The 14,646-nt window shown below is 42.2% G+C and overlaps 1 long non-coding RNA gene across 3 annotated transcripts; it reads left to right on the plus strand.

The window, feature by feature from the left end:
• The first annotated feature begins 143 nt into the window (after window positions 1-143).
• LOC124098691 (uncharacterized) lies at window positions 144-13,736 on the plus strand. Of its 3 annotated transcripts, XR_006853664.2 has the most exons (5): window positions 386-1,159; window positions 2,775-3,182; window positions 7,145-7,517; window positions 10,658-10,693; window positions 11,597-13,728. It is a non-coding gene; the product is annotated as an uncharacterized LOC124098691 (long non-coding RNA). The 3 variants fall into 3 exon arrangements; XR_009227675.1 differs by having other exon boundaries at window positions 10,658-13,736; XR_006853662.2 differs by lacking the exons at window positions 10,658-10,693; window positions 11,597-13,728 and having other exon boundaries at window positions 144-1,159; window positions 7,145-7,567.
• The last annotated feature ends 910 nt before the right edge of the window (window positions 13,737-14,646 follow it).

Here is a 14,646-nt window from a genome sequence, read left to right on the forward strand (position 1 = left end):
GGGCCTCCCCCGCCCGGCCCCGGCCCAAAAGTCGGCCCGCGCTGCCCAGACAGTAAGGCACAGACTCACGGAAAACCGCGAGGTCGCGAGCAGAAACCGAGGGTGCGCGCGCGCCGGCGGCGGGGGGGTGGTGGAGGGTGAGGCCGAGGACCCGGCTCCAGAGCGGCAGCTCGCGCGGACCCCGCGTCTGTTTGTCACGGTCTCTATGGAGATCTCCCGCAGAGGACGGCGCGAGCCGCTCCCGGCGCCGCTGAGGCCTAACCCGACCGCCGGCCGGCGGAGCAGCCTCTTCCGTCGCCCTAGCTGTCGCTGCCGCAGTTGAAGCCGCCGGCGCCGCCCGCCTACCCCTCCCCTCTGCGTACAGCGCCCGCCCCGCCGTCGTCGTCGTCCCTGCAGTCGCCGCCGCTGTTGCGCCTATTGCCGCTGTTTAGGCCGCCGCCGCGATCGCGAGCCAGAGCACCGTCACTCGTCAGCGCCCGACGCGTGCGCATCATCACCGCCGCGACGAGGGGAGGCGAGGAGGAAGGAAGGCTGGTCGAGCCCGCGCTCTTGCCGCGGGGCCCGCTGGGAAACGTAGTTCAATGCCCGGTCGCGGACGCGCAGAAGGAGTGGCGCCCTGCCGGCAGAGGCACAAAGCCTGGGCGGCGCGTCTGCTGTGGGCTGTAAAGGAGATCTTGGAGAGACGTTGGGCTTGAGCACAGTAACCTCCTCCCACTCTGCTTCTCCCCATCATGGTTCAGCTGGCAGAAGGTGCATGTGAAACCAAAGACAGGAGCTGTTGATGTTTTATTAAGATGAAAAAAGAGAAAAGCAAACCTGGGGTTGAATAAGCACTGTCCATGAACCGTAGGCCTAAAGCAGAACTGGAAAATACATGCAGCTTACCAGTGTTTCTTTAGACACACAAGGGCTTTGCTGCCAAGCACACAGGGCTGGAATTCTGGCTTTGCCGCTCTGCCTACTGGACTTTGGAGGACTCAAAACCTTCTGGGCCTTGGCTTTCTGCTCTATAGAAGGGAAACTTTAAAATCCACCTTATAAAACCATAGTGAGGAGTAAATGTGATCATCTGTGTACAGCACTGAGTGTATTTACTGGTATGCAAGAAGCACAGTAAATGGATGCAGTTATAACCTAATGTAGTTAGCCATCATTATGGGTAAGTAATAAATTTCTAGTAATTTTAAAGGTAAACATTTTTTTTCCAAATAGCATTCTATTTAGGAAACTGAATAAGCCAGATTCAAAGACTCAATTCACTACCTGTAAAGATTCTAAGAGCTGACAGAACGATTTGGTCCAGTTTGTCATTCAACCTCCAAAATGGAGGTTTTCAAAGATTGTAGCTGGCACCATCAAGGACACTGAGCTAGGCAGTCAAAGCCAGTATTAGAACCCATCTGTAAGAGCTGAGACACTATCTGGATGCAGTAGTGCACGCCTGTAGTCCCAGTAGGCTGAGGTAGCAGGATCCAGAGATCAAAGCCTGCCTCACCACCTTTGGGAAACCCTGTCTCTAAGTAAAACATAAAAAAGGACCGGTGGATGTGGCTTGATGGTTAAGCACCTTGGAGTTCAATCCCTAGCACGACAATAACAAAATAAAACAAAAGATCAGGGAGAAAAATCTGTTGTGAAAAACCATAGGCTTTATGTTCTATTTGAGACAATTATTTTTGAATCTATAATAACTTTGAAATCAAATACACAAATCTATCACTTACTAGCTGTGTAGCCTTGGAGAAGTTACTGATCTTCTTTCTAAGCTTCAGTTTCCTCATCTGCAAATAGAGTGAATATTGACCTCAACAGGGTGGTGGCCCTGCTGAAACTTCAGATAGTAACTTCAGATAGAAAGCATCTAACGATATTGACAAGGTATTAGCTACAGATAACAAGCTCCAAGAATTCTATACCCTCTCACCCCCAATCTGTATGATTCAAGTCACTGTTTAAATCATATAAGTGAAATTGTAAAACCAAACTTTTAGTACCTTCAACTTGTAATGCCTTTTAGCACTTAAAGAAATCATGCTGTACCGGATACAGGCTGCAGAGCAAACGACTTTCTGTGGCACCTCTGACCATATCCACTAAGACAAGTTGCCAAAAATGATAAACAGAATTAGTCTACTTCTTCTTCTCCCCAGTCCTAGCTTCCCTCTACTGCTATTACCCCACAGACTCTCCAGGTATTTTCTTCCCCCTGAAGCACTGCATCTTCCCCCCCACCCCAGTACTAGTGACTGAACCCAGGGCGCTCCGTTCAGCTCCATCCCCAGCCCTTATTATTATTATTATTTTTTGAGACAGGGTATTACTAAATTGCAGAGGCTAGCATCAGACTTGCAATCCTCCTGCCTCAGCCTCCCAAATCATGGGGATCACTGGCCTAAGCCATTGCAACTAGAAGAAATCCTCTTCTTTTCTTAGGTAGGTATTTGCCAAGCAGAGTAAGGTGATTCCTGGTGCTTACTGGCAGGGAAGATCTGTACCTGATCTTTTAATTGGTCTTCAATTGTAGGAGATTGAACTGTATCCACATCTCATCTTCCTTTTCACCCTATCAGAATCAAAATTTCGGGCACAGGAAACCATCTCCTTCTTGAGAGGGACAGCCTTCACAGCCAAGCTTTGAAAGGAAGAAACATGTAAAAGAATTGGGCCAAATCTAGACAAAACTTCAGAGTAGAAGATGGGTAGAATTTTGAGGAAATTGGGGAAAATGCACATCTCTCTTAGCCTTGCTCTCAATTGTTTCCCTCATTCCACAGGTATTTCTTGGAAGCATAACAATATTTAAAGGGACAATGATACAGTAGTCCTACATTCATGTAACTGATTCACTGAAAGCTGTACCAGAAAAGAAATAAGAGGAAGAAATCTGCAATGAACCTGGACCCAGTTGGTTTTATTTTTTGTTTTTAGCTGAAACAAATAGTTTATTGGGAGACAACTCAGCTCATGAAAATCCTATTACTACTACAGTATTTCTTCACCAAGAAACTTTTTTTATTTTTTCCCCTATGACATGGTAACCATCTGCCAATCATAAATCAGCAAATACAGAAGCTGCTGGCCTTTCACTAGTAGATGAAGCATATCCACTAATTGCAAAAGAAATAAATTTGGTCAAAGTCCATCCTGGATTTAAAAAATAGCCTTCCTTTATTCTTTAAAAGGTAAGACGATCATTTAAAGATGACAATGAAAGGAAGTTAGGTAGCTTTATGTGTTTACTTTGTATAGATAAAAAAATGAGGCATGTGCTATGATGTCTACTTTGTTAAGTAGTTTTAGATAGATCTCCTTGAGCTTCACATATCATGTGATAATTATTACCAAGCATTTCATTAGATAGAAAAATAATGTTAAAGTAGTGAGATTCACATTCTACTATATACAATCACAGCTGGAGAAACTCAATAAATATGACAATGCAGAGTTCAAATTCTAGAAAGTTATTGGAGGTTTTTGCTTGTTTGTATTTTAGGGGAAGAAGGGCCATGGCAGTGGGAAGATTTTTAAAGATATAAATCAGTATACTCTCATTAACTTATTATATTTTCTGTCTTTGGAGAATAAAGTAATATTTAAGATGAAATGAATTAACTAATGTAACCAAGTTTTGATTAATTACATCTATCACATGATTCCAACATGCGTTAGATTTTTCTTCTTCCTGACTACATGAATGAACATAAACACATGTAACTCAAAGCAAATTTTTAAATTCATTATGTTTTTGTGGGTGGAGGCATACCAGAGATTAAACTCAGGGGCATTCAACCACTGAGCCACATCCCCAGCTCTATTTTGTATTTTATTAGAGATAGGGTCTCACTGAGTTGCTTAGCACCTCACCATTGCTGGCTTTGAACTTGAGATCCTCCCGTCTCAGACTCCTGATCCACTGGGATTACAGGCATGCGCCACAACGCTCAGCCCCTAAATTCATCATTTTTGAATGAAATTGTTTGGATAAAATGACAACTGAATTCAGGTCAGTTCCCATCAATTCAAGGTCAATTCCCATCCTAACATTAAAGACAGCTAGTGAATCATCAACTGAAATCAAATGATTAAAAAACAAATATTCTGGGCACCGTGGTGCATGCTGGTAATCCCAGCAACTCAGGAGGCTAAGGCAAAAGCATCACAAGTTCGAGGACAGCCTCTGCGACTTCACAAGACCCTCAGCAACTTAGCAAGAGTCTGTCTCAAAAGGTAAAAAAGGCTGGTAGTGTAGCTCAATGGTAGAGCACCCCGGGTTCAATCTCCAGTACCAAAAATATAAACAAAAATAAAAACAGTTATTTAATCATAGAAATGTAAAATTGTGCTGCAATTGAATACAATGAATCAAAATACATTCTGCTGTCATATACCTAATTAAAATTTTTAAAAAAGAAAAGAAAACAATTATTTATTGAGAGCCATTTAATACATGTTGAGCTCTTAGTATTTGGTATGTCATTGAATACAACTGTATCCTCTAAGGATTGTACTGAGTTCTCTTAAAGTTTAATGCATTATGCTCTACTGACCACGAGGTTCTTGACACAATTCACCTACAGAATTCTACAGTGTAAATTCTAACACATTATTGAATCTATTCCATACAAACAACCTATTGGCTTGTTCAGTTTTAGAGTTTTTTAAAAAATATAACTGATCAGTTACTTTAACCAGACTCATCATTATGGTTGCAAGTATAAAACAATTAAGAGTCCCAAAATTCAAATTGCTAACACCAAGTACCAAGCTTCTTTATTTTTTAACGGCATTTGTAGAAAATACTCCAATTGATCAGACCCTAACTTGTGAAAGCTTTTCTTTTAAAGTGCATTATTCTAATTAGTATGGAAACAACCCTAATGTACACATCACCCCACCACCTCCACCTGAAAAGCACAAACTACCTAGTTTAAACTAACAGTGGCTTTTGGTCCGTTGCTGCTCACTGACTGTAGCAGCATCATCCCCTGGGAGCTTGTTAGACTAGAGCATCTCTGTCCCTTCCAGGCCTACTCAATCAGCACCTCCAGATGAACAAGATCACCAGGTGACTTGTATGCACATTAAATTGAAAAGCACTGTTTTGAAAATCAACTATGTCACCAGAATTTATTAGGCACATCTGAAATGTTAAGAATCTGAAACCAAAGATTAGTTTTGAAATAACCTTGAGTGGAGATATTTGAAAAACACTTTGCTAATTCCCAAACAGCCTTCTTATAAAACTTTTCTTTTAGAATTAATTCATGACAGACAACAACCAGAAGACATAGATGTAGAGTAAACCATAAATCAAGAGCCTATGACCAGCTGGGTGTGGCAGTGCATGCCTGCAATCCCAGTGACTCAGTAGGCTGAGGCAGGAGGATTGAGAGTTTATGGTCAACTCACCAAATTATCAAGGCCCTAAGCAATGTAGCAAGATTCTATCTGGAAATGAAAAGAGCTAGGGATACAGCTCATTGGTGAAGTACCACTGGGTTCAATTCCTAGTGCAAAAAAAAAAAAAAAAAAGCCATGAGCAGAGAGAAATGCCAGAAAACTGGTGGTAAATCATTACTATGACTTTTCTGAAGTAATCACAAAGTCTTTCTGGGGGCTGGTGCTGGGGATTGAACTCAGTCACTCAAATACTGAGCCATATCCCCAGCCCTATTTTATATTTTATTTAGAGACAGGGTCTCACCGAGTTGCTTAGCACCTTGCTTTTGCTGTGGCTGGCTTTGAACTCATGATCCTCCTGCCTCAGCCTCCTGAGCCACTGGGATTACAGGTGTTACCACTGTGCTCAGCCTCACAAAGCATTTTTAAGGAAGTATGCAAAAGCAAGTAAGGGATATTCTTGGGGACTGGATCATTTATTATCTAGTATCCAGAATGCCAGATGAAAAGTCAGGTAACTTAGAATAAAATCTGTAGATTTCACTTTCTTGAACTGCAAAACTTTAAAGGTAGGTATGATAGCTGCTTTCTCCTTGATAAAGCAGAAAAGCAAATAGATTGCCTCCTCAGACTATATTGACCTCTCAAAGAGGCACAATGAAGCCACAATGATGTGTAGATACAGTATTTTCTCCAAAACTTTTTCTTCTGTCAAATTTCAATTTTATAACCATAAAGGATCCTTTGGTTCAAAAATTCCCTTGAAGTTGGTCATGCATAGTAGTCTTCCCACAACACATCTAGAGTTCTTGACTCCTACAACAAGAAGGCCTAAAAAGTGGTGCAGTACCAAAAAATGGAAAATTATGATTTAAGTGCTCACGTGCATCTCCCCTCACACAAGCCAAAGAGAACCACAGCTGCTCCTGTGAGATTCACATCGATGCAGGATAATGACATAACTAGACCCTCCAAAAAGAGACCATCTAGGAATTTCTGATCCTCATGAATCCACAACCAAGAATTAAGAGTTGATGGATTGACAGCTTATGGAACATGTAGATTTTTCCCATCTTATTTACCAGTTGGTAAGTTCCACCTTCACCACCAAAGTGAACAGAAATTAAACATTTTAATGATTATTTTCATTAGCTTTTTTTTTTTCCAAAGGAAGCTACACTATTACCTGAAACAGTGATTTAGTACATCCTTATTTTCCATTATCGTAGGTGGCAGAGTTAATTGAACAGAGCAATTAGCCACCCATAGTGATTAATTAAAATGATTTGAAGCCAACACCGCCAACTCATGTTTGGCTTGGGGCCATGACATGGCTCACCTTGTTTGGGTCCATTATAGGATATCTTGAGCTAACAAAAATATATGGGTCTTCAAAACCAGAACGCAAACAACAAACAGAACTCTTCAAATGTTCTCTCCAAAGTAAAAATGACCAAAGCTGTGTCATTCCACATTCAGTATCAAACAGGCCGCATAGCCGGACAATCTCAAGGCAGTAGAGACATGGAGCAGAACTGGTCATACTGCTCCCCCGCTAGGAAGAGAGAGAGATCTCTGCACACAAAGGCTGATGCTCACCATGTACACACGTGATATATCACGTCAGAGGTCGCCACAGAGGCCCAAAGCCAATGACAAACAGCTTCTACCAGCCCCAATTAAGCCCAAGCCACCCCCAAACTGCTTTAAATGAGGAACAGTCAAATCTCTCTATCTCTTGCAGGGGCGGAGAATCTTGCCCCTTCACTGAATCAGCAGCCACTGAGAAGCACTTACGAGAAGCACCTGTGGGCCCATCCCTCCAGCTGAAGGCCTGAGACCCATGATGGCTGGAGCATCATCCTTGCTAATCAATGCTGAAGTGCAGTTGCTTGCCTCACTCATCCTGAAGTCCACGCCGAATGGTAGTCACTGTGCAAAGCAGTCATGGTCTGCCTCTGGGGACTGAGGAGCGGGTCTACACAGATGGGAAGGAGCCCCCACTCTTCCCTGTCCACCACCGGCTGCAGTGAACGTGCCTCTCCCCTTACTCCTCATGGGGTCTACCTTTGCAGCTAGGCTTCCTCACACACCGGCCATGGTCCTTCTCTCTCAAGGTTTGGTTTTGACTTTCACTTCATTTTTCCTCCAGCACTAGGGTCCCTTGAAAAACTGATGGAGAGGGGGAAATGCAATACTTCTCAGCATCTTTCCTAATTTCAGGCTGAGGACAAGTACAGCCTGAAATTAGGAAATTAGATCTACACAAGACAAGTCAGGTCATCAGTTTAAATTTCTCTGGCAACTTTCTGCCGAAAAATTCCTATATACACCAGCAATGTAGAAAAGGCAAGGGGAGAAGTTTAAGGGGTGGTGTCAGAGGAAAGAGAGGGAGGCTGAGAGGGGAAAGGGGATGGCAGACCTTCAATTCTGAATGACAGTCTCAGCTCGCCCCTTCAGAAAACACTCTCAAAAATCCTGCCAGATCACGGCCAGCCTGAACTCACCTTTGGTGTATTTTCCCCTCTGTTAAGTCACTCTTCTGGGTCCAGATTGGCTCCTTGTTGACCCAAATTCAAAAGCTGTAAAATGAACGAAGGAAAGATGAATGATACCTTGCAGAAATGGTGTCACAGAAGACCAGAGTGTCACTAGCGTCGTAAATAATGAAGGACTAATAAATAATACAAAGGAAAGAAAAGCCTCGCCTTATTGTCACTTCACGTTTTCCTGACATTTTGTATCCATAGTGCCAAACACAAATGGGATAAATGTTTACTGAATGGTGTTTAGCTCTGGCCTAAATAGAGAGGAAAGTATCCTAAACACCTGCTCATGCACGTTTTTTCAATTCTTTATTTTCTTCAACTTTTATGTTATGCAAATTTTTTTGTGTATTTGGAAAAATACTTCAAAATAAAATTTGTGAAGATTAGCTTTCATTGTTAAGGTACTTTTAATCTCCCCTTTCCTTTTAAACACAATTTTTCTCAGACCATGTACTAATTGCCATGCCAGAGACAAATGGTAATATCACTTTTTTTTAATCTTTTAATTGTAGATGGGCAGAATACCATTATTTATTTTTCTTTATGTGGTGCTGAGGATTGAACACAGGGCCTCACACATGCTAGGCAAGTACTCGTACTACTGAGCTACAGCCCCAGGCCAGTAATATCACTTTTATGCAATCAGATCAACACAGTGCCTTCCCTGAGAGGCAGTACCAAAATAGGAACTGTGAACTAAGGAGAAAAAGATACACACGGTACTTTAAAAATTGACATACTTTCTGCAATCTGTATACTCAGAAAAATGAGATATCCCATCTGATTCAAATGTATGATATGTCAAGGTCATTGTACTGTCATGTGTAACTAATTAAAACAAAACAAAACAAACATTAAAAAAATGACATATAGCTAGGTGTGGTGGCACATTCCTGTAATCCTAGTGACTTGGAAGGCTGAGGCAGAAGTGAGTCCAGCCTCAGCAATTTAGGGAGACACTGTCTTAATATAAAACACTTTTAGGGGCTGGGGCTGCACTCAGTGTAGAGCGCCTGCCTCGTATGTATGAGGCACTGGGTTGGATCCTCAGCACCACGTAAAAATAAATAAAGATATTGTGTCCGTCTACAACTAAAAAAATTTTTTTTAAAAACCAACACTTTCAAAAGGGCTGGGGATGCAGCTCAGTGGTAGAGTGCCCTCGGGTTCAATCCCTACTAATGCAAAAAAAAAAAAAAAAAAGACATCCAACAAATATTCGCTGTATTCCAGCCACACATTCTGCAAATAAAAATGTGATCACAGCATAGGTTCTACCATTTAGGGACAAGTAGAGATGGTCATACTTAAGTATTTTAATTAAATACTTATTCACATAGATTTACTTTTGGAAATATGTCACAAATGGCTTTATTTATTTAAATGGCTTTAAGTTGATATTTTACATTTTAAGCAATTTTTGGAAGGCAGACAACAAAAACTTCATATAAACCATCATGGTTCCCACTGCCCAGCTCAAAGAGACTGTGCCCAGCACTCACAGTCCCTGAGGACAGTTCAGTGACTTTTCAGCAGAGGGCGCCATTCAGTTCTTTAGTTCCAAATTAATTCTTCAGGACCAAAGGCCAGGTTACAGAATGTACTTGACAGAGATACATTGACCCAAGTGTGCAAAGGAACAAACTGTGTCCCCAAATAATTGCAAAAAACTATGAGATCCCCCAGAACTGAGGAAGAGGCCAAGGAATCTGATTTGTCCACCTGGCCCCTTCAATCCTGCTGCTTTCTGTTCCCTCCCTGTTCTCTGCAGGCAGAGGCAGCAGCAGCAGCAGCTCACAGCCTTGTATCAAGCCAAGGCTCCAAAACTTCTGGCAGTGTGGCCACAGGATGGCTAGGGTGTTATCACTGGGCTGGGAATCTGCAGGATCTACTCTTCCTCTAACTCCCACAAACACGTCTTCACCCCAGGGAGGGTCCAAGGGCACTTGGGTCCTCTGGGGCTCCTCTCTCTAATTCTTCTCTGCCTGGACCATCTTTTTCTAGCAGTGACTGGAGGGAAGCCTCACCCTCCTCAACACTCCACGCTGCAGCTCTCAAATGCTTTTATCTATTTCTCCAAGGATCTCAGATTTGTGGAAGACACTGAAGGGTTATTCCCTTTTCACCCTGGTGAACACAAATGGTTTAACTGCTTGAAAGTAGGGAGAGGAGGTGAGAGAATAGAGAGGAAAGTATCCTGACAACCAACTTTAAACATCCTCAGCCCTATTTTCAAGGCCAGAGCTAAAAATTAGTTCCTAATTTGTTTAATTCGTTTCACTGTCGTCCACAAATCTGGAATCATTGTGGGATGAATCCAAAGTATGGATTCTCAGTCCATGTCCCAGACCTACAGAACCTCTAGGTTAAACCTAGAAGTGTGTGTGTGTGTGTGTGTGTGTGTATCAAACCCAGGGCCTTATGCAAGTTAAGCATAATCTCTACACGAGGCTATATTCCCAGTCCCCAGTTTTTTTCCCTTCTGTTCTCAGTTGTACTGGTCCTCTGACCTCCTTTTGGGTACAACTCTCTGCAAGTCATTTTCTTTTCCACATCCTGACTTCTTTGTCTTTCTTTCTTAAGTTCCCTTGCATAGAATGAAAATCTAGAGTGGAGTTCTGTATCCATCTTTTTTTTTTTTAAATATTATCTTAGTTGTAGATGAACACAATAAATTTATTTGTTTGTTTGTTTGTTTGTTTATATAGGTGCTGGCGATGGAACCCAGGGCCTGTGCATACAAGGTAAGCGCTGTACCACTGAGCCACAACCCCAGCCCCCTGTATCCATCTTAGAAAGAGAGGATAACGCAGAGGCCAAACAGGTGTTCACATGTCTCATCTACTCTTACTGGTTTTTAATCCCATTTTTCTCATCCTTTAATCTCCTTTCCATGTTCCAAGAAGAAATTCTGAGTCTAATGGACCACATAAGAGCATCCAGGTCTTCAAGCTGTGTTCAGTGCAAAAATATTTCCCAGAGACCTAAATACTGCTTGATTCTTAGGGAAAATCATTAGCATATAGAAGCCTCCTAGTTTTTCAAGGTTCAGAGATACTTCTAGAAGAAAGGGTCTATGTAACTAATAAATATCCCAAAGTAGACAAATTACAAAGTGAAATCTCTATAGATGGCTTGCACTGATTTGTTTAATTTCTTGTTAATTTATTTGGAGAGAACAGCTTACCCTTTTTTAAATGGAAGCTGGCTAGGTAGGACATATTAGGCTGGCAATATCATTGACCTATTTGATTCCAGAAGGAGGTTAGGAGTGCTGAGCTAAATTGGAACTCCTAAAAAGGATTAAGTCCTAGAGAAAGATGATGGCATCACACACTGACTGAAAATCATTCACAAGCAACGATTGGGAAGACTCACCCCCTGGGATGGTTGTTGATATTGATCAAAGTCAGCTATGTTTATTGACTTAACTCAACAAAAAAGTCACATATTGTTACTATGACATCAGAATCCTACTCCATGTTCAATAACAATGGCCAGGGTGTAAATCATGAGGGGGATAGGCAGGCCCAGCAGCAGGCAGAGAAGGGAACTTCTTGGCACTGAGCAGATTACCAGAATTACTTTCCTTATTCCAAGAGCCCTCACACTCCAGGCGTAAGTTATTAATATCTTTTCCCTTAAAGTTGACTAAGCATCAGTACCTGATTGACCAGGAAGTATCAACTGCCTGCAGAGCACTCTACTAAATGTCATAAAGAAAGAAAATCATTCTTCTGAAGAGAATGTCCTTTTTATCCCCGCTGAACATTTGGTACAGAGATGGGGTTAGTTAGGGACCAAAGAAATCAGACTTCATGCACGTGTCAAAAGGAACCTTCAAGTTCTCCTAGGCTGGTGCCACCATTGATCGGTGAGTTATTTCTCCAACTTCGCCTACAGGTGCCCATTCTGTTTAGGGTTTATTCTATCTGGAAATGGAGATCCATGCTTTCTGGGGTGGACAGTGGTCTCTGCCGGGGACAGCTGTTTTTCTGAGTGGGAGTCAGGACGGGGAGGGTCACATGGGAAAACTCAGGCTGCTCCTTGGTGAGCTCTGGAGCCCTGGAGTCTCAGCCTCCATGAACCTGAACCTCACGAAGGCTTCCTCCACAAGTCTTGCACCTCTGGCTGAAAAGCTGCTATTCCCTCAGACTTGTGTTGGTTTAGGCATCTCTACTTTAAACAAAAGCCCTTGTTCATTGGAGTGGTTCGTCCATTTGGGATTTTATTTCCATTTTGTTATTCATTTGTTCATTTAATAAACTTGTATTGAGCCATTATTGTCTCTCATTGTAGGAAATTGAGGGCCCGAGAGCTCAGGCTGTATACTCAGCCACAATCAATGACTTAGTGAAGAATGGACATCTCCTGACTCAAAATTCCAGTGTATTTTTACACCATTTGGGGAATGATGTTATTTTGTTATCACAGAGTAATTTTTAAAAATCATATTATTTATTAATGTACATCTCATTTCTCTCTCACTAGTGGCAACAAGAAATGGATAGCACCAGGATGATAGGGTGTGGAGAGGACACAGAAGGGACATGCACTGAGATTGTACAGCATGCCAGGCCGAGCACCAGACCCTCTCCATGTAGCACCCCACTTAATTTTCATAACCATCCTGTGACAAATGGAATATGGTTTCCATTTTACAGATGAGGAAATTGAGGCTCAGAGATGTTAAATAACTTGCCCAAGGTCATCTAGCTGTCCAATGTCAGAGTGGGGGTGTGTGTCTGTTCTTCTTTGTTTTGGTTTGGTTATGGGAATTGATAGAGATGGGAATTGATAGAGATGGGTATTGAACCCTGTTCTTTCTGACTCAAAAGCCAATAAACTATATTGCTTCCCATGCTCCAAGCAAAAGTAACTGAGCATCTAAATGCCATTTAATTCCAATGATCTCTGTGCTGATTTTCATGCACTTCAAGGAATAGCCTTTATATTGTTCATTGATCTCATTGATCTTGAGATCCTAACAGTCTGTGTAAAAAAAAAAAAAATTTAAATCCTCCTTCAAGTAACGCATGTATTATTACCTAGTTATGTTACTGAAGAGAAGTGAACAAAAAGTGGGACAGAAGAGATTACTAGATTTTCTCTGATCTCTGACCTTCTGGTACATCTGTTGTGAACTTTTTGCTATGAAAACTGATTTTAATTTAGTCCCTGCAAGCCTCTGTCATAGATCTCTACAGAGGGTCACCTACACTTGGAGTCCTCTTCCTCTTCTATATGATGGTGCTTCACGTTGTTTGCATTGGCTGTCAATCTTTCTAGTCATAGCATAGTTGGATCTGTGGCTTCTGATTAAAGCTGGCAGATTAGTCACATGGTTTGTAACTTCTCCCTCTCTAAACTCATCATGTGTGACAGTAAATGAATTAATAAAATCATTAAACTACCAGGGAGAAAGAACAGATGACCCCCATGGAAAAAAGATTTTATTACAACTTGGGGAGAGAGAAACTCATTTAGCAGGGCAGGGGAAATGACAGCTGAAGGACCAGCCGTAGGCTGGCCTCAAGGAGGCTCTTGGTTCGACCGACCCTTGGCTGAACACAAGATGGGTGCAGTGTCTGGGGCACACCGCTGACTGCCCGCTCTTCTTTCCCACCCAGAGCAGCTAGGAAAGGGAGTTTGTCTCCCACCCCATAAGAGCCTAGGGGTGCATTCTCCAGGGACTTGAGAATCCAGAGGAAGAGGCTTAGTTGAATGTATTCACTTAGCACAGCGAGCGACCGAGATGGGAATACCTTCAAACTGGACGTGGGGTTGGACCCAGCCCCTTCCCCCACCTATGCCTAGAACATCACGAAGCCTAAGTTAAGTACTTCCCCTGCCCTCGTGCTACCTGGAGAGTCCTTGTGGAGGAAAAAGAAAAATCTTGTTTAAGAAAAAAAAAAAGATAATTTTAGCCTATTTAGATGTATTCTGAATATGGATTTATTCGGATTTGTTTTTACCTTTTCATCTTGTTTGCTGCCTTTTTAAAAGAAATTTCCATCTGCTTTTCCCACTTCATTCTTCCTCTTAATAGATTGCTGGTTGTGTTACCTTGCTCTCCCCCAGTCCTTGGTTTGGAAGTAACTTTCTTTCTTTTTGAGAGATCACTTTGTCACTTTCACATGAGCTGGATCAGCACCCTACTTTGGGTACAACCAGAGAAGTAAAAAATTGTGCTCCATTTGTGTACAAGGAATCCAAGAGCATTCTGCTGTCATGTATAACCGATTAGAACAAATTGATTAGTTAAAATAAAATGGATCAGCATCTCCATCCTCCCCCAAAGCAACACAGATATTCTGGAATGCTTCCACTCCAGTCCCTCCTCCCTTACTATTGACTCTGTTGACCATATTTGAGTCCCACTTCCATTTTATTGCTCCCACACAGGTTTTATTTTGCTGATGCTCATTTAGATTTATCCACATATTGACTGATTTCTTTCCTCACCATTCATGCCTTTATCTTCCTTCTGGACTTCTTTTCTCCCCCCACTTTCTGGACACTGAACCCAGAGCCTCATGCATGCTGGGCATGTGCTGTACCACTGTACTATATCTGCAGCCCTTTATAAATTTTGATTCAGAGTCTCACAGAGTTACCCAGGCTGACCTAGAACTTATGATCCTCCAGCCTCGGCCTCCTATGTGGCTAGGATGAGGTGTACTCGGCTTTTCATTTC

Source organism: Marmota monax, unplaced genomic scaffold (assembly GCF_021218885.2).
Source record: "Marmota monax isolate L192 unplaced genomic scaffold, Marmota_monax_Labrador192_F-V1.1 WCK01_AAM20220418_F8-fsc00029, whole genome shotgun sequence".
Classification (NCBI taxonomy): domain Eukaryota; kingdom Metazoa; phylum Chordata; class Mammalia; order Rodentia; family Sciuridae; genus Marmota; species Marmota monax.